This window comes from Mustela nivalis (genome assembly GCF_964662115.1).
Source record: "Mustela nivalis genome assembly, chromosome: 8".
Lineage (NCBI taxonomy): Eukaryota > Metazoa > Chordata > Mammalia > Carnivora > Mustelidae > Mustela > Mustela nivalis.
In genome coordinates this window covers 68,002,956-68,017,010 of record NC_139027.1, presented here as the reverse complement: position 1 = coordinate 68,017,010, position 14,055 = coordinate 68,002,956, and positions in this window count along the sequence as shown.

Below are 14,055 nucleotides of genomic sequence, written 5' to 3'. Positions count from 1 at the left end.
GAGAGGCAGGCAGAGGCAGAGGGAGAAGCAGGCTCCCTGCCGAGCAAGGAGCCTGATGTGAGACTCGATCCCAGGACCCTGGGATCATGACCTGAGCCAAATGCAGCTGCTTAACCAACTGAGCCACCCAGGTGTCCCGAGAAATTAACAGTATTGAAGAAGAGCTGTTGATTGGGGAAAAAATAAAATTAGATCTGTATTTGATAATAAATGTTAAAATAAATTTCAAATAGCTTAAAGATTTGAAAGTAAATGGAAAACCACAGAATTACTAAAAGAAAAATACAAGTAGACATCTGTGTGATCTTGAGTTTGAGCATTTATTAGCATAATAACAAACATAAATCCATTAAGAAAATTACTTATTTTGGCTCATTTAAAATACATGGTTAAAAATATTTAAAACCAAATACTATAAAATTCCATTATGAATTTGAAATAAAAAACCAACAATTCACAATATCCACTGATGGACAAGGGCTAGATATAATTAAGGTATGAATTCAATTTACTAATCAATACAGAAAAGATGTCCATATGCTAATTAAAAAATTGGGCAAAGCATATAAACTGGTAATTTCTTAAATAATAACACAAAAATGACATATGATGAGATTTTTTTGGCTTCAGTAATAGAAGGGGATTATCAGAGATAAGAAGCCACTAGAAAGGGCATGTAGGATAAGTTAGACAAGAAAAAACAAAACCCTAAAAGAAGAGCAAAGAAAATGTCAAAGATAAGATGTGTAATAAGTTGAATTACTTTTTATTATAAACATTTTATTCCTTTGAGGTGAATATTCTGTCTTCTACAATAAAGACAGTCTGAGCCATGTAATTTTCTTTGGCTAAGGAAATGTCCATTTCAGGAAAAAGTTTTAAGAGCCATTTTGTTCTTACAAGATTTTCTTTTTATAGGCTACTGTGTTGGTGAGAAATAGACCTTTATTGTCATCAGCCACTGAAATGATGGATTTATTTGTGACGTCAGCATGATGTAGTATATTCTGGCCTACCTTATGCTTTGATTTCCTATTAGAAAGTTGGCTGACACATACAGTAATGATTCTAAACAGGAAAGATAGTCTACCTAAAGAATGTGTACAAAGAAGAGAAGGTTTGGTAGAAGAGAAATATTAAAAGATTGGTTTGATATAAGTATAAAAGTTTAGTAGAAAGTGGTGAGAAATAAATGCAATAAAAGGAAAAATAATAATAGAGTGTGAAATCCCTGAATAAGAGGTTTGCATTTAATAGAAGACTTGAATGGCAGTGCTTCAGTTTGGAGACTTCTACTTTGTTGTTCTTCCTCTTATTTTTTGTTTCTATTTATTATTATTATTATTATTAATTACTTGAAGTATTTATATGGGAAAAGGCATAGTTATAATGAAGAAGTGGCACTCCAAATTATCAGTGCAGTGGATAAATATATTCCATACTACCAGCATTCCAAGTAAATTAGTCATGAAACTCATATGACCCTTCGAGTTTTTACCAATGGAATCCGAGTAATATTTCTTGACATGTCAACTGTCCATTTCCCAAGATGTTTAGAGAATGGAAAGATAGCCACAGAGTGCAGGTAACAGAGAAGTTATGTGGTAGTATAAAGCTGTGTCATAAATAAGGCTAGAATGCAGGTGCCCACATTTCTAGCCTACTGCTGGACCTAATAAAGTACACTGGCTCAGCAGTTGTGAAGTTTGAAGTTGCTATTTTTGTGCAAAGATTTCAGACACATGGTGGGAGACTGAGACATAAACTGTATTTGCCTCTTTAGATGGTAAATGACGTGCTACTTTGCAGTGTGTTTAGTGTGAGGCTCTGTGCAGGTCACAATTACCAGTAGTAGCATAGCAGCTTTGAGATATCCTATGTGTGAATACCAGCTGCTTCCATGACTTTCTTTTTCACTATTTAACTTTACTCTTTTTCTTTTTCTTTTTTTATTTTTATTTAAATTCAATTTAGTTAACATATAGTGTGTTCTTAGTTTCAGGGGTAGAATTTAGTGATTCGTCGGTTGCATATAAGGCCCAGTGCTCATCTTTCATCAAGTTCCTTCCTTAACTCCCATCACCCAATAACCCTATCCCCCAACTCACCTCCCCTCAGCAACCATTAGTTGTTTCCTAGAGTTAAGAGTCTCTAATGTTTTGCCTCCCTCTCTGTTTTTCTTATTGTTCTTCCTCTTACCCTGTGTTCGTCTATTTTGTTTCTTAAATCCCACATATGTAACTTTACTCTTGTTCTTAACTGCCTTTGCTAATCTTCACTGTATTCTTTTCGTCTGTGACTTCCTTAAAGTCTGCGGACACCATGTTTCTGTCTTTAGCCATTGTTTTTTTCTCTCCATTATCTTTCTGGTGGTTCTCCCTGAAGTTCAGTATCAGATACATTTGATAGCACCTACATTTGTGTCTCTGGATTGTACTTTTCTAGTGAGATCCAGGATTTTATCTTTATTTCCCTGATATCTCAAATCCATGTTGTCCTAAATAAGTTCATAGTTGTTTCTCTAATGCACAACTAATGTACCATTATTCACTGAAACACTAAGTCAACAACCAGGATGTCACCAGTAAGGTTCCTTTTCTTTTCCTTCTTGTATCTTATTAGTTTTTAAGTCCCATCAATCACATTTCTTGACTATTTCTTGCATTTATCCCCTCTTCTCCACTTCCGTCTGAATTGGTTCTTATCACCACTCACATAGATAATTATAATAACCTCAAAAGGCCTCCATGGTTCCAAACTTCTCCATCTCTAATTTATCCATCTACACCAAAAATTATGATTCTAAAACATAAATCAGGTCCAATTATTTCACTTCTTAAAAGCTTCCGATATTTACACGTTACCTAGTCCATGGCATTCATATTTGTGTGTAATACAAACCCTTTTGTGTTCTGTTGTCTTGTCAACTTCTATGATGCATTTCCACTCATATCCATTCCCCTAGAGCAAGCACGTTGTGCTGCTTCACACCTATCGGCTATGCACATGTTTCTCACTCTGAAGGAGCCCTCTACCTACTGCTCACCTAATACCAGTCAGACTCTTATTCTCATTTACAATCAACCTAAACATTCCCTGTGCAAATCCCTGGGTGGAAAGTGCTTGTGTGTTGGGTTGTCACTGTATCTTCTTTCCCCTACCCTCAGTTTAGCCATTATCATGGGCAGTCCTTTGTTTACTGATCAGTTTTTATAATAGATCTATATGTTCCTTTAGGAAAAAAAATATGTCTCTATATATCTCCATACCTAGCACATAGTCAATAATCAATTTTAAAAAGTGTTAAATAGGGGCATCTGGGTGGCTCAGTCATTAAATGTCTGCCTTCAGCTCAGGTCATGATTCCAGGTTCCTGGGATCATGCCCTGCATCAGGCTCCCTGCTCAGTGGGAAGCTTGCTTCTTCCTCTCCTACTCCCCTTCTTGTGTTCCCTCCTTCACTGTCTCTTTCTGTCGAATAAATAAATAAAAATCTTTTTTAAAAATTATTAAATACGGGGCGCCTGGGTGGCTCAGTGTCTTAAGCTTCTGCCTTAAGCTCAGGTCATGGTCTCAGGGTCCTGGGATTGAGCCCCACATTGGACTCCCTGCTTGGCAGGAAGCCTGCTTCCCCCTCTCTATCTGCCTGCCTCTCTGCCTACTTGTGACCTCTCTCTCTCTCTCTCTCTGTCAAATAAATAAATAAAACCTTTAAAAAATTGTTAAATATATGAAGCAATAAATAAGTGCATAGATTTTTGGCTTTAAAATATTAGTCTATCTCCTCTTCCTGCTGTAGTAAGAATGATAGTCTGAGAATATTTTAGAGAATTGTTAATTCTATTTGCGAAAATTAACAAAGTCATGGCAGTTTAAACTGGTGGGGCAGCAATGGTACTGGATAAAGGCTGAGGGCTGGCAATATTAGTCATGCTTATTTGTACTTTTATGGATAATTAAAAATCATTTTTCTATTTGGGTTAGTATCTTGCATGCCCAAGGAGAGACAAAAATGATTGATGTTAAAAAGTTTTTCTTTAGGGTGCCTGGGTGGCTCAGTTGGTTAAGACACTGCCTTCAGCTCATGTCATGATCTCAGAGTCCCAGGATCGAGTCCTGCATTGGGCTCCCAGTTCTATGGGAAGTCTGCTTCTCCCTCTGACCTTCTCCTCTCTCATGCTTTCTCTTATTCTCTCTCTCAAATAAGTAAATAAAATCTTTTTTTAAAAAAAAAGTTTTTCTTTGATTAACATTTAAAAGATTCTAAGGAATCTTTCACTCCCCTTCTTCTGAGGTCTTCTGAGGAAATAATATTTATTTTTCAATGTAGACATAAAAGAAAAATCTGTATTTTTTTTGGAAGAATCTGTTTAAAATTTGGTCTTTTGATATGGTAACCTACATCTAGGTTAGTTTGAAAATTGTTTCTGTTTTAGACAATTCAGACCTTACAAGTCGTATAATGATGTATTTCCTCAGTTCCTGGGACCTGGCATCATTGGAGGTGAAGCAGGGCGGTGGTGGAGGAATTGTTTCTATTTAATTAAAAAATATTGTTATACAAAAAACAAAACTATTATTTCAAACAAGGCATGTAAGGATTTTGTTAGATCTGACTCAAATTAAAATGAATAAACTAATTTTGATTCAAAAGCTGCAGACTTTGCTAGTTGTGAAATGAAGGTTTCTTGAGGTTGTAGCCATGGCAACCAGCACTGAGAGAGCTAAGCTTTGTGTGCCCTTGTCCTCCATCACTGTCAGGTTATAGATCCCCTATCTAGAGGAATGGTATTGGCAAGTTGGTGGTGAGAAATCACCAACTGAACCATTTACCATCCTTAAATGTGTATTTTGTATAATTAACTAATGGATATGATTCTTAGGTAATCTCCTATCAGATTAAAAATTGGAACTGTTCCCAACAGAAAATCTAAAGCTTTGGGTCTGCTTTTTAATACACACACACACACACACACACACACTCTCTCTCTCTCTCTCTCACTCTCTCTCTCTATATATATGTTCAAATATATTTGAATATATTACATATATGTATTATGTATTATATATCTATATGTTTTTTCCATTCATTGTGTTTCCACATGAGCCTCTGTTTGTGTCGGGGAGCAATTATGGTCTTACCATAAAGAGTATCCTGTCATTACCTCTTTCACCCCTGTCTTGATTACTCCATCAACATCCCTACACAATAAGTTATTAGCATGGTAAGAGAAAACTGATGGCACATGGCTTTGCTCAGTGTAAGAAAAAGACACAAGAAGATACATAATCCTTTTCAGGAAGTTTATCTGAAATTCCTTTGAGTAAGGATTAGATCTACTGCTCCTGAAAACTCCTAAAAGCTGGTAATGGTTTCTGAAACAGAATTTTAGTTTGGATTTTCCAGAGCCTTCTTTTTTACTTCTTCTCTACCATTTATGTCCCTTCATTCCCATGCCTACAATAAGCATATAATGAATTCTTATGGATTGGTTGTTAACCTCTCTTAATGGTAGTGAACGTAGGAAAGAATGTTGGAAAAGTTAGAAAAGTGGAATAATAATAATGTTGTAATAATTTCCAGATCTTAATGTGAGAATTTGTGCTGAATATTACTAGTTGTTTTGATTTTGAGTGATCTAATGAAACATTATTATCTCCATATTACAAAGAAGGAAATTGAATCTCAAGAAGGTTTAACCATTTGTTACAAGGCCAACAGCTAGCATATGTCAGTAGTAGAACTTGAATCCAGACTTTTCTGGCTCCAATGTCTGGGGTTCTTAACCTCTCTATTGCCTCCCATCTGCAGATCTATAGGGAGTTCTAGCTGTCAGATTGATGTTAACATGACACTTCTAAATAATTCCTTTTGGATTCCTATTTTTTAATAAGGCCTGGTGTATTAATTTAGTCAGTAAATATTTATTGAATGCCTACTATGTATCAGGTGGTATTTTAGGCATTTGGATTATCTGTGAGTAAGAGAGATTAGCACCCTGAACTTGTGGATCCTGTGATTTAATGGAGGACAAAATTAAAACAGAAAAACAAGCAAACAAAATTTTTTAGAGGTAGTGATTCATATTCTGATGGAAAAAAACGAGATGGAATGTGTCTTGAAGTGTGTATATATAATCTTGGGGGTGGGTTATTTAAGAAGATGAGGCCATTAGGGAATAACTACTTCCAAAGGAGACATTTGCTCTAAAACCTGAGTGATGAGAGATAGACATCACATTGTAGATTAGGCTAGAAGACTAACCAGGCAGAAGTATTGAAACTGGGCATGTTTTAGAAATTGAAATAAAGTCGTTATGAATCAGACAAAGTTGATAAATGAAAACAGAATGATACAATCTAAGACTGGGGAAGTAGATAGGGGTCAAATCATATGGGATAACACAGACCCTGAGAAAAAGATTAGATTTTATTTTAAAAGCAAAGGGGAAAATTTAGAAGGTATTAAGCAGGATAGTGCATGATCTGATTTATGTAAAGTCAGTAAAACACTGACTGACTTTTGGGTGGAGAATGGGTTATAATGCAATGGACCAGAAAGGGAGCAGGGAGATCTGTGAAGAAATTCTTGAGATAATCTGGATTAGAAAGGATGCTAGTGTGAATTAGACTGGTGATGGTGACACTGGAGAAAACTGGACAGACTCAGCATACATTTTAAGGGCACTGCCAATAGGTCTTGCTGGTAGACTGGGTATAGAAGGATTAAGGGCAATTATCAATTAAGGACAACTTTGTAGTTTTGGAGTGAGCAACCAGGAGGATGAGTATGACATTTACAGAAATGTGGACAAGTTATACAATTCAGTATAATCGAGAGCTTCATTTCAGGATTAAATCCAAATTCTTTAGCCTGGTACCCACCTTGTGAATTATGCCTAGTTAAGTGCTGTCTACATAGCAGTATTTCATAAATGTTTATGGGATTGACATGTGGAAAAGTCAGTGTGCTTACCTAGTTTTTCTCAAACTCAAGTGAAATCATTCACCGAGAAAAGCTTACTGATTCAAAAATCGTAATGCCCATTTTTGGAAAAGGTCAATTCTGCCCCATTAATCACTAAATAGGCATAATCACTTATGCTCAAAATTGTAAAATTGCCTCCTCATAATTCACCAGACTTCTGCAAAACCCCTATTAACCCACTGCAAGAAATATCCACTTCCTAAGTGAATACAATATTTGTGTATCAGCCAGAGCCAGAGAATCCCATTGTCACTTTATGAAAATTAGCTTTCTTTTCCCTTGAGGTAAATTGCAGATTCTTGCAAATAATATAAAATGTGACCTATGTTCCATATGATAAGGGAAGTATCTCCAATCATCCAGATTGCTCAACAAGACAGACTTATTTTTTCACTCATATGTTAATTGTTGTAACGTCAAACTCAGAGCTCATTAAGTTTTTTAAGGCCCCATATCTTGGGTGTAAAATATTTTTATTGAGAAAATGAATTTTTTCCTGTCTGGAGAATAGCTCCCTAATTAGAAAGCACATGCCATTAGTGCAAGTATATCACATTAAACATACACTCTGATGAATTGATAATTCATCTCAATCTCAAATTATAATCATTTTATTACATTTCTGCAAAAAAAGAAGCCTCTAGTGAAAGGAGAAAAGCACTAAGATATTTTGAAAAATTGGACTTTTCTTGGATCGCTGAGGTCTCCTGAAGAATCATAGTTGCCTAGATGGTTTATGATAATTTGATAATTTTCCCTGATTCTGTCAGCAGCCAGTCCGCATTTGAACCTACTGCCTCCAACCTGCCACCCTCTCAAGACTATTACATAACTGTTTAGAAATTATTTTGCTGTAATCTCAAAATTTTTAAACTGCTTTGAAGGAGCTGCAATAAAAGTTACATCTGTTATCATTGAAATATCCTCCATTTATTCTAGATGTTAGGGTGATTATATGAAGAGCATGGTCTGTATATTACCGCAAATGCTGAATAGCACCAGCAGAGAATGGTTGTCTGCCGTTGTCACAGAATCAGCGGTTTTAGGCAGCATATAATACATGAGCTTTCAAATTTTCTTCATTAGAAACTCCCCAAGTTTAATTTACTCAACTGTATGGAGGTTAAAGATCTGCTGGTAAAGCACTCATCATTAACAGTGATTATTCATCGTCACTCTTGAGTAGGCAAATTCTACTTTTGGAGATTTTCTTTCTGCTAAAGAGAATTAATGGGAACTGAGAAATCACAGTGGGAGGCTCCAGGCCACAACTCAAAAGCTTGAGACTTAAAAATGGAGAGGAACCTAGGAGTGTCTCTCAGGTGGGCAGAGTTGTATCCTTGTCAGAAAAGAGAGGCAAGATGGGAAGCAAGAGTGACCAAGATGGCCTTATTGTTTCCCTCAGCTTGACCCTCAGATTTCATCCTGAATTTAAGTCCTTGACCCTCCTTAAGAAAAAAAAAGAAAAGAAAACATTCACTTTAGAAAACTTGAAACTGTAAATTCTGCCCCACTAAGATAGAAATCTTCTAAAATTCAGGAATGTATTTCACAAAGACCTGAGCCATCCCTTTGAAGTGTATTCACCAAGAAAGGTAACACTCCAGTCTCCCATTCTCTCTGGGACGGTAGGAGCCCAATTCTGATTACCAATGATTAGGGAATAGTGTTGGCCTAATTATGTTAATCAACTTTCTGTCTACATTTTGGAGATTTTTATTTAGAAGATCTTTTAAAAAGCTCTAGGATATGGATCCTAGGATATGGATCTAGAATATTCCTCTCTACTCTTACAAGCAGCTGAGAGGAATCAGTGAGGCAAGCATCAGTCTTTCACACTGGATCCTATGGACAATTTGCTGAGAATCGCTTACATAACTAATAACATGCAGATTTCTGGACCATTCAAGAAAATTAAACTAAGTGTAACTTATCTGGGCATGAGGGGTCTCAGAATCTCTAAAATTTCTCACTTCTTTCTCTATACCCTAAAATCTGAGTATAACTCTTCACAGCAAGTCATTATAGTAAGCTTCATAATAAAAAAGTAGAATATAAGAAAAATCTTGAAAATATAGAATTTGAAACAATGGAAAGGAGAATTTTAATTCTTTTTTATAGTTAAGAAAACATTGAGGTAGAGGTTTTCAAGATACACTGTACTGAAAAAGAAGATATATTATACTGAGTCAGAAAAGTAATCGTAAATCACTTGATTTCTCTTCCTGTCTGTGTGCAGTTTTTCCCATAAAGAACCTCATCAACTGAGAATGTAGTATGCTCTTAACATTTTCTATTGAAGAAATTCCAGACTTTTTCTCACTTGTTCATCAGAACATTCAATGGTTATGTTTAGCAATGCTTCGTTGTGTATCATGCTGAAGTTCTAACTGCAGCTAAAATTTATTTCTTCTTACTCTAGACATTGGGTTGTGGGAAACTAATGTTACAGGAGAAAAAGAAAAACTCTTCCCTTTTACATTTACTTCTCTAAGGGAAAAATTACATTTAAAAATTTTTAAAGAGTTGTTTTTAATCCTTTGACTTCTGGAATAAGGGAAATGGTGTCCTGAAGATCCTTGAAAATTTCCCCTGGTCAGCTGACTCTCAGCACAGTGATTTAGGTAATTTAGTAATTTAGGTAATTTAGGAGCCCTTTCTCTGGAAAATATTTTCTTTCTCTTGGTTCTCTCATCCTTATCATTATATAACTTCCATCCCTATAAAATATGAAAAAAGGCTCTGTCAGCAACTATTACATTAGACAGTATGAATTTGTTTTTTATTTTTTATAAAATAAACAGGGGGAGAGGCAGAGAGAGAAAGAGACCCCAGGTGGGCTCCATACCCAGCACAGAGCCCAGTGCAGGGGGTAGATCTCAGGACCCTGAGATCATGACCTGAGCCTAAATCGAGAGTCGGATGCTTAACTGACTAAGTCACCCAGATGCCCCTAAACAGTATGAATTTATTATATCACTCGTTTCTTTCTGATTTTTCCACTTTAGGAAATTTTCCATTATAGAATAAAACATTTTTTACCACTAACAATAAGGAAGAAATTATTCTGGTAGTAAGAAGACTTTCTGGTGTCTCTAAAATTTACCTGTTTCCTCCTACCACATCATCCTCTCTAAAACAAACCTTTTCCTGACAACAACTTTACATCCCAGACCATTTCCCTGGTACAAAGAAAGTGGCTCCCTCTTGGGAACCAGTATGGAAAACCATGAAGGAAAGGAGGCAGAAAAACAACCAAGGCAAATGGTGAAAAACAGCCCTCCAGGTTGGTAAATTTTCAATATTTGTTTCTCTCTCCTTTTTCCCATTTCCTATGCACTATCTCCAGATGACCTATCTGGATATGAAGGTAGATCTTCTCTGCCACAGCGTCCTGCCTGTGTGGCATGGAATGTGGGACCTGCAGACTGTCTCTGAGCTGAAGGAGTGCCACGTAGGAAATGCCACACTATGCCGGATGGAAAACTGGGAGAAAGCAAGCCTGCCAAAGAGAAGACCTCCACACACACACAAATCTCCTGATAATTAGCAATCACTGGAGCAATCCAGGAAATCCTAAGTAGGTCGAATGGCTTTTTTGTTTCCATGTTCTCCTTGTTAGCGTCCGTCCTGGTGTGGAAAGCCCTCCCTCTATATGAAGCTGCACTGCAGCCTTCAGTACAATGAAAGGCTCAGTGAGCGACCGAAGCTTAACGGGCTCAAACAGAGCCTTTGTTTTTTAGGAGTGGGTAAGCAGGGACTCTGTAACACACACAGATGAGGAGACACGGTTACCGAAGACACTAAGGCTTTTGAAAGCACCCAGAAGAAGATGTACATACTCAGAGAAATGAGCTTTGGATGTTTGCTGTGCTTACAAATTGCCTACGTAACTTTTTTTTTTTCCTCCCATAAAGATGAAAGAACTTTGCTGACTGATGTAATAAAATGATGTACCTGGAGGCATTATGGGACGCTATGTGGCTGCAGGATAGAGGGTTCGCGTTAGAGGTAAGTACTGAGGGAGTGCAGACTAGAGGCTCTTGGGAGGTGATCCGAGAAAACAAGAAGACAAGGGGTCTGCAGCTGTACAGGAGTAACAACAGTAATAAAATTTTGCATCTGACCAGGACCCAAGAAGTGAGGATGCAGAGGTGGATGAGGGGGAAGGCTTCATGTCTGGCAGAGTCTTCTTTTTTTTGCCTTTGGTATTTACTGAACAAGTGCTATACGTCAAGGGTGCTAGATCCCAAGGCTCCTGAAAAGAGTAAGACATGCTTACTATCTACACAGATACAGTAACATAGATGTAGAAACTGAACCTGATAACTACATTTAAATAGGATCCAAATCAATAAAACTATATAGAGTAAGATGAGGCCCAGAAGGAATGTGGGAAACTGTCAAGAACATTCAGAAAACACTTCCTAGGAAAGGAAACATTGTAGCCAGGATTTGAAGCATGAAGAGGGATTTTCCAGGCAAAAGAATGGAGAAATACCAGTTCAGATCGAGGGAACGGCACACCCAAGGGTATGTTGTAGAAGAAGGGTTCTGTGTAGATAACACTGATTGTTTCATTTTGGGGAAGAAGACAGAAATGGATTGAGAGGAAAAATAGGCAGGAAGATGAGGCAGACCAGCAGATATCTAGAAGGGCAAGAAAGGTCTGGAGTTCTGCACTCGACCAGTGTTGGCAGAAGTGATAGATGGAGGACGGGGATGTATGAATCCAAAGGTCAAGAAGTAACAGCAGCCATATGAAATCTGTGGTGAGCTTAATTCTGGGATGTAGCTCTGGGCCATCTAATGCTTCTTTGATATTCACTAAGAATTCAAATCACAGAAACTAAATCTAGGTTGTTAAAAAGCAAGTTTCTGCATATATATCTTGGAAAAGATGTTGAAAGTATGGGAATTCACCAAATCAACAACTCTATTGAGCTTTTATGTGCATGGTGTAATACTACGCACAATTAGTATGGTGAAGTACTTGTTCTTACGAAGCTCATAATTATGCAAGGAGGAAGTTTCTGCACCTCGATTATTTTAAGAGGCTATAGCATGCTCGGGTCTCAGGATAGTGAACTGACCAAGGGCCTGATAGGTACAAGGCAGTGGGCCCGAATGTTGGGAATTCTCACACTAAGTGAAGTAGAAATTATAATCTAATTTAAAAATGAAAAACAGGGGCGCCTGGGTGGCTCAATGGGTTAAGCCTCTGCCTTTGGCTCAGGTCATGATCTCAGGGTCCTGGGATGGATCCCCGCATCAGGTTCTCTGTTCAGCAGGGAGCCTACTTCCCCCTCTTTCTCTGCCTGCTTCTCTGCCTACTTGTGATCTCTGTCAAATAAATAAAATATTAAATAAATAAATAAATAAATAAGCAAATAAATAAAAATAAAAAACATGCTTTAAAAGCCTATAAAACTTCTCCAAGGATACACAGATAATTTTTTGTGTCCGATCCAAAATGAGTTCTTTACCCAATACTAAAACCTGCCTTTGTCCTCTAATGTGCAGTGCCTCAAATCAAGTAGAATATAAATATTTGCAATATGAAGAAGAAACCTAAATCTTTCTTATGCTACTTCTGTTTACTTTAAAGAATGCTGTGAGGACTTTTCTGGAAGGAAGGGACTCCAGATGCTGAGATTTCTTGTAACGAAACGCTATGGAACTCATTACCCAAACCCTCAACTGGTGATTTCTATCTTGGTCAGTTTACTATCATCCTGGATCTGCTCTTAGGAACAGGATCAAGAAAACGACTTTCTTACCACCCTTACCACACTCAAAAGACACCAGTATAAAAGCCGCAAAGCCAAATGTTACATTCATACTAGGCATTCACTTCTGATGTGGATATATTCTTTCCTTACCGAAAAATTACCGAGAAATCAAGCAGAAAGTTGCTTGTTAACAAAAGCGATGAGTTAGATGGATTTCTAAATGCCTATCTAAAATACTGTCAAGGTAGGGGCGCCTTGGGTGGCTCAGTGGTTTGGGCCTCTGCCTTCGGCTCGGGTAGTGATCTCGGGGTCCTGGGATCGGGCCCCGCATCGGGCTCTCTGCTCAGCAGGGAGCCTGCTAACCCCTGCCTCTCTGCCTCCTTGTGATCTCTCTCTATCAAATAGATAAATAAAAATCTTTTAAAAATAAATAAATAAATAAAATAATATACTGTCAAGGTAAATAGCATTCATCCAGTAAGGAATTATAGAACACCTTAACCTAAGCTATCATATTTAAGTACTGTGCTAGGTCTTGAAGAACAATCTGGAATCAAACGATCAAACATCACAGTTACTCTCCTCAAAAGCTCTCAGTTTGCTGGCAGAGGCGGCCAAGAAATCGACAATTCATTTCACTATGGGTACACCTGGAGAGCCCTTTACTCAAGACGGGATCAGGCGGGAAAAATTAGAGGCCATCTGGAGTACACAACACCTGAATTGCATCATGAACAATGAGTAGACATTCCTGAAGGAGGCAGAAGGGACATAAGAGGAAAGGGAAAGTCAGTTGAAAACAACAGTTCCGTTCAGGATAACAAGGAGCAAACGAAGGCTTGGAATTTGCAAACTGTAAGTAGTTCGTCGTGACTGGAGCCCAGTCTAAGTGCAGTGATGGGCGTAGAAACAGGAGGCTGGGTCAGATAACAAAGAATATGTGGTGTTCATTACATGCTGGTATATTTGTGGGAAGAAAACAGAATTAACTTTGCAGATAAGGGGCTCCTTTCTCGTTTAGACGCCTATTTTTACCTTGGGTTTGTTGTTGTTGTTTTGTCATGGTGTTATATGTATATATTAACATTGGTCCTTCAAGCTTCATATCTCTTCACTTACTTTGTTAATGTTGTGTTTATGGGTTTTTGTGTTTCCATTTCAACTAATTTTTTGTATTTGTTGATTCACAGTTGTTAATAATAACCTTTTTATTCACTGGTTATATTGTCTTTTTTGTTTTAGTGTTGATATTTGTGATGAGAATCCTTTGCAGTTTTTTGTTGATGTTGTTTTGAAATTTCATAACATTATGTCTAGCTGTAGGTGATTTTTAAAT